The following is a 10,347-nucleotide window of genomic DNA, read 5'->3' as shown; positions in this document are numbered from 1 at the left end:
GGGGGGGGGGGGGGGGGAAGGGAGTATTATGAAAATTTCAACCCCATTATCTTCATGTTTAAATTAGACTTTGCAGTTTCATTACCATTTAACAGGTAGAATCCAAAGTAATTCTGATTTATTTATTAAAGGTGTAGTCAGAAAAAAAGTCTTCTGAATGGCAATTTATATGTCTTTGCTTTCAGTTCTAAAAAAGGTCATTTATCTTTTGGTAATACATCTTTCCTTGGACCAGCTATGTACTTAGGAAAGATGTTAGACAAGCTCCAAATCCCTCCCAACTATATAGTTGATCCAAAGAAAACACTAATCAATCAAACAAAACTTGTTTCTTATATATTCTGTGAAACCATACAACTAAAACAACACTACGACCCTACTTCGGATCTAAAGTCCTTCCTGGGGACCCGATTCATTAAAGCTAACTTTATTAATCTGAATTCCATGGACCATGCCCTGGATCATGCCCTGAAGCCCTAACAAATGGTTCTTTCCTAATTAAAAACAGAAGAAACATTTCATCTTGGAAAGAATAAGACGAGACAAAAAACTGACACGTTTTAAAATTCTGTCCTTTCCCTAACTACTGCCAGGTTGAACTTGCTGCTACATTTAGCAGATTTTGCAACTTGTAACAAACAAACCTGTGCAGCAATAGCTAGGCAATCATACTGCTCTCTGACAGAGGTATGTAACACACAGCAGGGTCTTACACGATCTACCTTCCACAGGCAGGAAGCTCACTCTATTTTAATAACAGTTCCATAAATAGATACAGGCTTCTTGCTTTTTCTCAAGAGTGTTTTTAGCACATGGTTTAATACAGCTGCTATCTGTGAAAAGAGATCCAACACTTGCAGCAACTAACAACGTAGCACAAATGCAGCATATTTTGCTCCACTTAAAGCTAATACAAACACCAAAGTTACCTTTAAACCAATCCCTTCCTCCCCGCATTTGCCAGTGGACAGACTCTTCTAATTTTGGGGAGGGGGACATAAGTGATTTTATTAATCTGAACTCCAGTTACCCATTTTCTTTACAATACCTTGGGGCCACATTTTCTGAGGACATTAAGGATGGGTGCTTCTGAGGACCTGGGATTCCCTGCCGGCCCTAGACCAGGGACTGATCTGTTATACCTTCTGACACAAGCCCTGAATGTTCTCTCTCCACTTGAAAGGAAAAACACGTGCTCTTAACCTGAGGCTGACTAAGCCCAATGTTAAATCTCAGTGAAGAAAAGGCACTTTTCATGTGCAGCCAGTGAAAACTACAAACTACAAGTGCCTAGTCTTCAGCAGAATTCTCGAGTTAACCACCTGAGTTAAGAACACACCTTTTTTCCTAAGACACAGGTAAAGAAATTATTCACCAGCTTGGGGTAACTGAAGTATGTGTTGGTCTGGCAATACCTCCTAGGTCTCCAAAAGACAAGGCCCTTTGGGTAGATGTGATATCTTTTATTAGACCAACTAAATAGATTTATAAAATAAATAGATTTAGTTGGTCTAATAAACGATATCACATCTCCCCAAAGAACTTTGTCTGCCTATGTCCCTAGACCAACACAGCTACAACCAACAACTCTATGTCTCCGAAATGAATCTCTCGCCCAACTACACCCTGGAACCAGGGGCCGCAGGGAAGAAAGGAAGGGGAGCAGGTTTTATTGTTGTTGGGTAATCACATGTGTCTACCAAGACAAAGGGGCGGGGGGAGAATGATTTCCGACATACATAATGAAACCTGGCAACACAAACCCAAATAGCAATAGAGGGAGGCACAAGCCAAAGAGCCTTGCTGCACTTTTGACATTCACTCGCTTCTCGTTCTACAAACTGGCTTAGAATGGGAAAGAGAAAATTCCCATTACCAGTTGTCCTCCACAGCTGTGATTTTTTGGTTTAAGTTTAAATGGAACAATTTAATAGTGAATTTAACCAATTTGGAGGGCCTTACACTGAATGCCACATTTATGAAAAATCTCTTCACAGTCAAGGTTTTTAGCAAATTGGCAGTTCCTCCTATATTTATCATGCTGTAGTCCTAAAGCTCTCAGCAGAAGGAAACAAGGATCTTCAAGGAAACAAACAAAGATTAAAGTCTCTCAGTGACAATCCATCCTCTACTAAGCAGAGCAAAATGCTTTAGCAACTTCTGTAGGGAAGCATGTATTCCTTTGTTCAGATCTGACAGTCAGAAGGGCTTGTTTCCAAAACACTCAGTGTCACCTACTATAGCCTTTCGGCATTTAAAAAAAACTTGTCCGGCTTTCAAACACAGAATAAAGCCTTTAACTGCCACGTCAACCATGAAACATCCTAGCTATTTTTCTGTGTGGAAGGAAGATTTGGAAATCCTGTTGGGAACCTATAACTACAGTGAAAGACCTGTATTCCCAAGATTAATCCAAAAACATATAATAAATCTAAAATATCTATTGAGATATTGATAGATATACACTCTTCAAGACAATGGCTGATGTCCATAGGCAACTGGTAGGAGGATCACGGGGGGGGGGGGGGGGGGGGGGGGGCAACACACAACAACATGTCTGCTGGGGGCAAGTTGTGAAGATAAAAAGCAATTGATATTTCCATCTTTCAACAAGAAACGGTTAGACGAAAAAGTACTGACTAAGTGGAAACACAGGAACATTCTTCTCAGAAGCCTCCATGGGCAAAATTTGACAGTGACAGGTAACTGCTTTCTACCACCAAAACCCATAGGATAACCAGATAACCGCCACTCTACTCTACTTAGAACTCTTCCACCATTCTGGTTCTGTACACCTTGACCTTTTTCCTGCTTCCTGTCATATTTTTTCCAAAGGTAGTATAATTACTTCCTCCTACCTTTCCCCCAAGTGTTATTCCAAAACAGTAATCTGTTGGACATATGCAGACACTGATATTACATGAATGTCAATTGTAAGTTGTAAGACAAGTACAATATTTGATTTCATTGTTACCAGTAGAACACTTGCTTTGTAATATAGGCTAAGTACTTTTTCCCCTTGTGATTAATTGCAGCAGGTAATCATAAATAGGAAATTACAATTTTAAAGTGTCAGCTGAATAGATAATCACTCTTTCTATAAATAAAACATCATGCTGCTGTCAGCTCTAGCTAGAGCTGTATTATTGTGTGGAACTTACTTATCAGGTCCGTAATACAAGTCAGAAGGACTTAAGTTTAAACACAAAAGCAATGAAGGTGACCAACATAAGAGACATCAAGTGTGATGACAAATCAAATGCAAACAAATGAAAACAGAGTAAGGTGTCCTTGTTCCTTAACTTCTGTCATGGAGACACCTTTTCATTGTCATAAATTTGAACTGAATTAGTAAGAAGTGCAAAGGCTCAGCTTCAAAACCCAGGTTGCAACATGTCATTTTAAAAGGACAGCCACACAATGCCACAGGACACTTCATGTTATTTGACAGAAATAATACTTTAAATAAAGCCACCAGAGCTAAGTACAGACATTCAAAAAGCCATGGAGGAAGCACTCTAACTTCGAGATGCCCCTGTTTCAGTCAGGAGAAAGGAGAACACGTTACCCCATTTCCCACTGCAGTGGTGCTCATTCATAGCCGCTTACTTGCAGTGGTGCTCATTCATAGCCGCTTTGCCAAACGGTGCCTAAAGGATTGCCAGCAAAGGTGTGCAGATTTACCTGTTGGTTACACCTGACCTGTGGGGCTTAAAAAATGCTTTCAGTATATATCAGGGTCTGTTTGGGTTGGAGTTTGTCAGATGGATCTGGGCAGGCATGCTGGCCTCTCTCAGGAAAGCAACGCAACCTTGAGGGATGGGGCAGTCTGTTGACAATTTCCCAGATTTATGGTCCAACTCAATATAACTCAGACATAAGCCTCCAACAATAGTAGGGGGTCCTGGGCCTGGTGCTTCAGCTTCATTCCAGACCAGTGGTATCAGGGTTTGAGGCAGGTTGAGAGGCATGAGATCAATGGGGAGCATCAACAAATCAGTATCATCACCTCTTTCATGTGAACAATCGCGAAGCCAAGACCACACTGAATATCAGAGTAGGTGACCACAGCCCTCCCTATGTGCATAACCCAACTTACCAAACAGTTGCATTAGACCCATTCCTTCACTTATAAACATCACATTCAGAAGATCAGCAGTAAAGTCTCTGCATGGGTAGCTGCCTTAAGACATTTAGCCAGCATGACATGGGGTGCCAACTTCAAAGTGCTCAAAACCACTGCATTTGCAATGGTATATGCCCCTGTATGGTCAAGAAGTTGTCACACTAAAGAGCTCTACACTGTAGTTAACAGTGTACAGAGGCTCATAACAGACTGCAAAACTTTTACACAGGATTCCCTGCACTCTTGAGCATTAGAGCAAGTGACATAAGAGGACAGATCCTAACCACTCCCCTGTTGCCAGGTTTCTGGGCCTGTGGAAAGCCCCTGCAGGCCAGGTACTGTGGCCTTGTGCATTACACTAAATTTAGATAAGGGGTAGGGTGAATGGAAATGAAATGATCATTCAGAGTAATCCGCTCTGAAATCTTTTCATACAGTGTTTTATATCAACACCAAACAAGTTCTGCATTTGGCATGACCTTGACAGAAGCATGGGTCAAGCTGAATAGACCAATATCTGGATATGGACACTTCAAAACAACACTACAAGATGAACATCTTGGACAGCCCCCTGCATGAATGTGGTATCCTCAATCTGCATAGCACTTAAATCAAAAGCTGCAATCTTTACAAATGCCCAGATTGGGTAGATGGGATCTGCACACTGAGCGATAATACGTGGCTCATAGCTGGCAAGGGAGAACAAGGGAAAGGCTAAAACAGGGCCTTCTCTGAGTCTTGTCAGTGATAGCCTGGGGGTGGGGCAAGGTCAACCCAGCACTCAGGCAGTCCACGTGAGCTGTCTGAGACTAGACTATCACCCTGCAAGTGGGGGTGAGAAAGGTGCTACAATGCTCCATGGGATCTTGGCGGAATGGAGCTCAACTTGAGTTGGAATGGGATGTGGTATAGATGTTCATTAGAGCACTCTAACCTACAATGCTGAAGCATGATACCACATCCATCTAGGGTTATCCTAGAGTATGATTCACCATTTTTACAGTGCTCTTATGGGCCCTGACCATCTGTTTGTTTATGGCTGTAGAGCACTTTGTGTGCCTACCACACAGTAAGTGTAACTTCTGTACCTAGCCTAGGAGTCTAAGGACAACACAATTTCAACACTCCAATTAAAAGTATTATTTCATGGGGAAAACAGGAATTAACTCAACATCTATGCATGCCCACCTAGCTAATAAAATGTAACTCAGCTGTAACTACAGGAACTATAGAAAACTCAAAGAATTTCCAATAAGGGGAATTCGAGGTTCCCCACTATTTGCAACCCTTTGTTTTTTCTGATCTTATCTTAGGATGTTCTCTAATGCAAACTCTTTTTATTGGAATCGACCTCTTGTTTCCACTGTAACTCAACCCACTCTTTCAAGTTCCTCTTACAAAAGGAGTTCTGCCAAAATCCATACACACTTTCATCTTCCTTGGAAGGAAGCATTAGCAAATTGCACCACAGGATTTTAAATATATAAAAATGTATGTTTAGATTTGTGGAAGATAAAAGCATTTAACCATCCTTACCTCCACCCTTCCACTAACATGCCTTAATGATCATTTAGATCAGGAGTGTCAAACTTGCCTGCTCCCCCCAGGTCAGATCTAAAAGCAACTGCAGCAGTGGGACAGGTGGTAGAGAAGGTAATGGAGCTGTCACATGCCCCTCTACTACTGACACACATCCATAAAGGGTCTCTGTACCTGAAATTTTAGTGGTGGGTCCTGCCCCTGAATTCCTAGCCCCTCTACAAGCCCCACAGGCTGGAAGACATGGCTCCGTGGACTGCATACTTGCTACCATCAATTCACATGATGGTAAACCAGGAGCAATGGTCATAAATTCTTAGAAGGTTTCAGACTAGATACAAGGAAAAACTTCTTCACAGTTCATGTGACCAGACTGTGGAACTGACTCCCAGCAGGCATGGTGCATGCACCTACCATGGGGATCTTCAAAAGGAGACTGGATGCACACCTTGCTGGGGTTATTTGACCCCTGCAGTATTTCCTGCCCAGAGCAGGGGAGCTGGACCTGATGACCTCACACGGTCCCTTCCAGCCCTAAACTTCGGTGAATCTCTGAATTTTGAGGATGACACCTTCAACCAATCTTTATGGATGCCTATACATGTGCTCAGGGAGTGGGTAGGCTGTTTTAATTAGAATGGTTCCCAGACAGCTGCTCTAATTAAAACAGCTCACCATTATGTGCATTAAGCCCCCGTGCATTTCAAAATGGCCGTGGGACACAATCTAAAGTTCATCCAATAAGGTTTAGATAAAGTGTCCTGCGGCCATTTTGAAGCATGCAGGGGCTTAATATATGGGATTGAGGCAACACTGGAGTGTTCCAATTAGAACGCAGAGAAGACTCAATTAATTCAGCCTGCTCTGATGCGTTTTAATTAGAATGCAAACAAGCACATCCATAGGTACCTTATGTGCTGTAAATCTGTGTTCATTAACAGCTACCTGGAACCTGACTTAATAGGTTCTTTACAGACATACAAATATCAATACATCAAAATTCAAAAAAATTCACCTCTGCCCAGAGACTGTGTTCATTTTCAACAGCAGCTCCCTTTATGCAAAGCAATGCCCCCAGCTGCACTACAGATGTAAACAGTGATAGATGACAAGGGTAGAGAACAACAAGTTTTGCCAGAGATGACAACTGAGATTTAGTTCCAGTAAGTTCTCGCATACAGAAGAATTACAGGAAAAATGGCCAGGGACAAAACCACCAGCTGGCGTAAACAGAATTAAAGTGGGCAGCCTTTATGTTAAGTAGGAGGCATTTTAGAGTAGGGTCTTACAGTCTTCCAAGAAATTATTATTGTGGAAAAGGTACTAAAAAGCTATGCTATTACAAGCCTTACAATCTATAACCTGATAAGTGCTCTCTTTTAATGTTAAAATCATCATCATTATGTCTCTTTTCATATAGCAGTTTCTACCTCTGATTACTATTCAAAGAGCAAAACACTGTGATCTCAAAAGATTGAAAACAGCCAGCCTCCATTGTGTGACCCTGCTACAAGGCAAGATGCTGAGTTTTATCATTATCAAGAACCTGCCTGCCTGAGACATGCATTGAATATAGTGTTCACATTAATATAGACTAGAGAAATACAAAGTTCTTAAAGTGTTTTAATCTGAGGGCAAAATACAATTTGTTCATAAAAACATATTTTTCCATTTACCTAAAAAAAATTTAAAAAAAATACAATTTACATTTAAATCATTTGCATCTCAAAAGTTTCATTACTGCTGTTTACTATCCAGAACTGCTACTTTTGACATGTGGATGTAGAGAAGACTTATTCTTCACCTTATCCTCCTACCCACTCATCCTAGGAGTCTGTATTCCACATGGAGACAGTTTGAGTAACAATTTTATGACACTGACAGCTGGAGAAATGTTATAAGAGAGCAAGCTTCTGTTTACATATGCTTAGCATAAGTAATTGCCTTCTGAAGGATGAAAACAGACAATTACGCGAGAGAGAAAAGCAGCAATATTTAATATAAATTCACCTATTTTGAGATCTAAATGCATTTTAAAAGAACTTATTCCCATAATCGGCATTTACTTAAATGGCATGTAATGTAAGCGATGCATCCTGCCAGTAGATTAAAAAAAACTATTAGGAAATTTTGCTCTGAAAACTGTATTTCTGCTAAAATGCTTTGCATGCAATCAAACTTCAAACTGTCATAGCAGATGCTTCACTGCTTTGCAACATCCAAGCTAACCCAGAACACTGCTTCATTTTCAGGAAATACTATTAAAAAAAGACCAATAGAGGAAAGTGGAATATTTGCTTAAGAGACATAGAAGCCATTATATTTTCACAAAGCTGATTTCCCTAGCAGCTTTTGCTGCTTCAGTGATTAGATATACCATATAAAGGCAGTACTTAGGTTTTGAAATACAACTAATAATGGACTCCAAAATAGAAAATGCTAATCTCAGAAACACAATCTATGAAAGGCACTCATGATTTCAATGCATAATCCACTGACAGATCCTGATCATCCTGGACAAATTCATGTCCAGCATAACTGCAATTAAACTAGTGGAGTTACATTAAGATAAATATGGCCTCCTGGTTTCAGTAGGTAAAATTGGTTTGGATTTTTTTTGGTAATTGTTAAGCAAATTGCTCAGCAACAAAATAGCTGCTGTGCATATTCAAAAGCAGTAAAACCATGTCACAAACATGAAAATTACAATGCATTTTTGTTTATTCAGGCTATTCCACTCAAACTATTCTATAATATACTGCCAGCTCCCAACAAACAAACAAACAAACAAACAACCATGCCTCTAAAACAGAAGGTCAATAAGAAGATGTCTGTAGACATCTTTTAAACAATTTCTAAGCATTTACCATGATTAGCTAATTTAGGTTTGAGGTTTGGGTCCCTTAGAAAGATGAATTAACACACAAGTTGAGGAGCACTTATTAGCACTTCAGCTCTAATCAAACAGCTGAGAGTCACAAGGCTATTGTACATTGTTATACACACTGTTCTTGCAATGACAAGACACTGTCATAGCATTGACTTGTCTTGAAGAGCTGTTTGTGTCAAGAGAGCAACCTTCAGAATCCAACACAAAACTCAGCTTCTTAATTCATTTTACAGAGATATTTGTTTTACCTGAAGATTAGTATTCTGTTCCCCAATTCAAAAAAGAGAAAAGAAAAGTACATTGCTATCTATTCCTAGATCACCTGCAAGGTTTAGTTAATATGCAAGAGAAGCTTCTAACAAGACAAAATTAAAAAGTTACATGACTTATCATTACTTTTCTGGCTGACAGCAATGGGTCTCAGACCAATTTCTCACTGTAATACATTACCATGGAAAACCACACACAGAAACCCGATTCATTATTTTGTCTGAGTTATGCCACAGCATTATTACTTGTAAGTGATACTTCCTTAATTACAGCAAGTAATCCATTAGGCGACATACAGACATTACACTTTTACTGGTATAAGTGATTGGAAACTGGTCTATATTTGTAACAGAACAAGAGTTTGGCGCACGGACTAGTTTAAAAATGGCAGAACCCAGACTAAGATTCCCCAGCACTGCCCCTCACCCCAAAAGGCACATGTGTGTTCTGTTCACTACCCATCTAAAACTATGTTACTTACAGAAAACTATGCACATTAGAATGATTCCACTTTGGGCTTTTTGAATGTCTGTACCTAGCCTTAGTGAAAGTATAATTGAAAGAATTGCATTCGCATTTATTTTACAAAATTCTGGGACCAGAATTCTGCTTTCTGCTATATGCATTTGTATAAGTACTTGGAAATCAATAGAAAGTCAGCCATTACGTTGAAAAAGTTTAACCCTTTGGCCCCTGGCTGATATTACACATAAGACATGATAAACCACTTAATCATGTCTTAGCTAGCAACCCAGCCATACATTCATGCAATTAGTAGTGTGATAAAGAAGGGAATAAGTCATAAAGTTACACAAAATATGTGCAATAACTGTTGTAGCTGGCTCCCATTGTCCCTTAAAAATGAGAGCATGACTAGCACTGATCAGATTGGAACTCCCAACTTCAGAGTCCTTCAAGACTTGTCCCTCCTGAGGCTGGGAGCACCAGTTAGTTGACTGGAATCTGACAGGAATCAGATGACAGGAACCTAGCTTGCTACTTGCTGGTGCAGGGGCAGCCCAGGATCCCAGGCTCCCTCTGCACCAGTAAAAGGACACAGCTGGGATCTGGATCCCCTGTCCCACAATCACTTCTCATGCTGTGCTTATACAGTATGCCTTTAACTGAACATCTGCCAGGGCCTTAAACTTTAAAACTTAGGGCAAAAGCTTACTTTATGCTGCTGTTTACTAGAGCTGTGCAAAGCTTTGGGTGCCAATTCGATTCAGAGGAGATTCGGCCCAATTTGGAGGCCGAATCTCCAAATCCAAATCCAATCGGGAGACCAATGAAAAGGTCTGAATTGATTCAAAGCTCCCTGAACTGATTTGGAAAAGATTCAGAGAGCTTTGGAGATTCGGGCAGCCCCCATTCACCACCACAGAGAGCTGGACCTGGACTCCGTGCTAGTAAGTGGGGCGGGGGGGGGCGGCGGGGGAAGGAGAGCTGGAGAAGGGGAGAGGGAACCATGGGGGGACCCATGCCAGGCCCCATTCTGCCTGCTTCGCCAGCCCCCCTGAGC

At 40.8% G+C, this 10,347-nt stretch overlaps 1 protein-coding gene across 1 annotated transcript in view; it reads right to left on the bottom strand.

Moving 5' to 3' along the window:
- HDAC9 (histone deacetylase 9) overlaps positions 1-10,347 on the bottom strand; it is a 511,347-nt gene that overhangs the window by 314,235 nt on the left and 186,765 nt on the right. The gene's annotated exons all lie outside the window — the stretch shown is intronic.

This window comes from Alligator sinensis, unplaced genomic scaffold (genome assembly GCF_000455745.1).
Source record: "Alligator sinensis unplaced genomic scaffold, ASM45574v1 scaffold123_2, whole genome shotgun sequence".
Taxonomy (NCBI): Eukaryota; Metazoa; Chordata; order Crocodylia; family Alligatoridae; genus Alligator; species Alligator sinensis.
The sequence above is the reverse complement of the archived record's forward strand: the minus strand, read 5'-3'. Positions and strand labels throughout refer to the sequence as shown.